The following is a 3,605-nucleotide window of genomic DNA, read 5'->3' as shown; positions in this document are numbered from 1 at the left end:
ATGAATTGGGGTGGGGGTGGGGGTGGGAGGTCTTTCCGCCCTTCCCCTCCCCCAGCTTTTTTACTTTTGTTTTCCTCCTCCCAGTCCAATCACAGGCCTAGCTCAACACAGGCCACCCCTAGTTCTCAGTGTTGGAATTTCAGTTCAGTTTCTGGCAGAAATTCCAAGGATCCCTTTCCAAGAAGTTCTGTAAGAAGACCCCACCTCTTTTTCTAGACTTCCCTTGCATTCTTGTAGCTCTTAAAGGCATAGCAAGGAAATGTGAACACTAATCTACACCATCTCAGAAAAGCCAGCGCACAGGGCTGCATTGTTTTGGGCAGAAGGGTACAATGGGCCACAGTTCTGGCTACTCAGGCTGACAGCTGAGAATTGTCAGGATTGAGCTTAAAAGAAATTTTCTTTTTCTTTTTAGATGTATATTAAAAATTTATATGTATGTGTATGCCTATGAGTGTGGAGCCCACAATAACCAGAAGGTATTATCACAGATTCGCTGGAGCTGGAGTTACAGCCTCTCTCATGTGGCTACTGAGAATTGAACTCTAGTACTCTGCAAGAGCAGCAAGTGCTCTTAATGGCTGAGCCATCTCCTCAGCCTTGGAAAAAATTTCATAGGAGGAGAATGAATATTGACACAGTGATACTTGCAGCATGGAGCCACCAGGAAATGAAATTCATTGTGTGGAAGTCTTAGTTCCCTCAGAATTCCCTTTAGCAGCAGGCTAGAAATAGGACCCTTAGTCCAGCTAAGATAAACCATACTACTAGAGCAAAGACATAAAACCTTCCAATTTTATTTTACTGTTTTGCTGCTATCTATCTTGACCTCTTTTTCCAATGGCAGACCTAGGACCCTACCTTCATGTTTTTTTTTTTTTTTTTTATGAATCTCTTTCAAAAATATGGAAAGTTGGAGCATCTATGACGTATGGAAAGGCCCCTGGCCAGGAGTCAGAAGACCTGATTTTGCATTTGGTCTATACATGAGAAGCTAAAATAAAAAAATCTGAGAATTTTCCACTGGTAGCTTTTGAATATCCTTGTTCTTAACTAATGTTCCTCTCCAGTCTTCTTTGACATGATTTTCATCCTAACTGATTCTCCCCTACATCCTTGGTAAAATCATAATAAGCTGTAGTGCCTTATTCTCAAGAATAATTGCTCCTGTTTCTGAGAATCATCTTTGAACTCTTCCCCAAACTAGCTGAACGTTAGCTGACTTCTCTTAAATCCTTATTAAAACCAAAACCAAAACCACAACTGCCCTCTAAATCTGTGTCTTTCTACCCTTAGATTAGTGCAGCTCGTAGACAGCATCAGAGAATTTTTTTTCTTTTGTTCAGTGGACAGTGGTTGACACAGAAACTTACAATAGATCAAACTACCGAAAATAAGTGACTATGGAGTACTCAGTTACAATCGGGATGTCTACATCATAGCCTTTCATAGCACCATCAGGAAAGAGGGGCAGAAGAAGTGTAAATGCCAGAGGTTGGCGTATCTCTTGGACATGATAGGACCTCTGCATCTATTAACTCACAGAAGGTATGGTTTCCTGCAAAAGATCAAGCCAGACAACTTCCCAAATGGAGTAGGAAGGGGTTCATGAGGGGCTATGGACAGATGATGGCTTCTGGGGAGAGGAGAGTCAGTTTTCTTTAAGGGTGTGGCTCCTGGCCAGTTGACCATGTTCCAGTGGACAGCCCTAGACTCAGAGCTATATGGACAGCACCTATTGAAGTTGATGGGTTATTTTAAAAAGGTCTGAAGGGCCGAGTAAACAGTTCAGCGGTAAGTATTTGCCTAGCAAGACCACAGCCCTGGGTTCCATCTTCAGCATCTAAAAAAAAAAAAAAAAAAACAGTCTGCCTGACTGAATGCTCTCTCCAAAGCTGCTGCTGCTGCTGCTGCTGCTGCTGCTGCTGCTGTTCCTCCTTCTCCTCATTATCCTTCTCCTTCTGTTTGATTTTTGTTTTGTTTTTCGAGACAGGGTTTCTCTATGCAGCCTTGGCTGTCCTGGAACTTGCTCTGTAGACCGGGCTGGCCTCAAACTCATAAAGGCCTACCTCTGCCACCCAAGTGCTGGGATTAAAGACTTACACCATCACTGTCCAGCTCCAAAGCTTCTTGTACTAGGCATTTTTAAACAAAATGCCTGATTTTCTTTCACTAATGCCTCAGGCTGTACCCCTGGGATTGTGAGCTAAGGATGCGAAGGGATCAGTGAAGAAGACCTTGAGCATATCACAGTAACACTGGTGGTATGACTGTGTGCACAGCCTTCCCCTGGCTTTCCTATACCATGCTTACATTATGTATTTTCTTAAAACAAGGACACACACATACAGTGAAGGCTAAAGAACCTCCAGGCAATCAGTGAAGAGGTATCCCCTTGCTTAGATCTCAGGAATTTCCCAAGGCCTCAGGCTGCCTCTTGCTTACTGCTACTCCCTTTTTGTTTTTGTTTTTTTTTGGCGCGCGCACACGCGGGGGGGGGTGGGGTGGGGGTGGGGGAGGGTGGGAAGGGTGGGACAGGGACGCGGGGGCGGGGAGTGGACTCCAAAGAGCCTGGCTCTGCCTTGGCAGGGACTTGCATTTCTGCCTGTGAGTGACTCAGGGCCCCTGCTCTCTCTGAAGTCATCAGCCTCACATGGAAAAGTCTGACATCTGACTGACCATAGCTGTTCAAATCCCCAATGGAGGCAACAAATCTTAAACATTAGAATGGATGGGCTGTGGGACAGATTCATGTTCTTGTGACTAGAGGCTTCATAAAGAAAAGATAAGCTTAGCTTGGAGACTATCCCTACTTTGACTGACACCCATTGGCTTGCCATGTCTACTTTTGCTCACAGCAATCCTACTCTGTGGAAAAACAGCCTGCTGAACCGTAGCCTGCAACAGGCATAAAGTTATTCACCTTACTCTGTGTAGTGTTTCCTTCACGATTAACGTCTGGCCTTGACTCTAAATTTATGAATGAGGATAGTGACCAAGTATTGTGACCCACCTTGTTCATCTACAAGCATCAAGCTCTTCTGCTTCTTGGTAGGAAACACTACAGCTCTTAGGGACTCACTGCTGTTTCCTCAGTGAGGGTAGTCCTAGATCTGTAAGCCCAGCTCTGATCTAAGTGCCTTCCCTGAGTGACTAACCAGTTAGCCACCTTCATTGTTGGTGACTCCTTTTGTTACAATTGTCTTCATGTTAACTAACCACTCACTTACTTCTGAGCCTTCTTGGCTCCCAGGATCTTCCACTGTGCTGAGAGATGCTGGACAACTCTGAGAAAGTCTGTGAAGAGGAGAATCTACCTGATCAAAGAGGCAGAACCCAGATCAACAGGATCTCCCTAGGGAGACAGAGATTCCTGATTTAGGTGTGAGTGGTGAAGTTTTCTGCTGTCTCTTCTCTCCCTTTTGATTCCTTTCTCTTTTGCCCAGCCTTATCCCTTTATCCCCTACTACTCCCTACTCCAGCTACCCTCCCCCACCTAATAGCTATTGCCTTAATGTCTTGCTCAAATCTTTCAACCTCTTACAAGTAATTGCCTTGTTTCCTGCATGAGTGATTGCAGCGGCCTCTAATTCCCCATGTCCATC

This window comes from Onychomys torridus, chromosome 1 (assembly GCF_903995425.1).
Source record: "Onychomys torridus chromosome 1, mOncTor1.1, whole genome shotgun sequence".
Classification (NCBI taxonomy): Eukaryota; Metazoa; Chordata; class Mammalia; order Rodentia; family Cricetidae; genus Onychomys; species Onychomys torridus.
Note: the sequence above shows the minus strand (reverse complement) of the source record.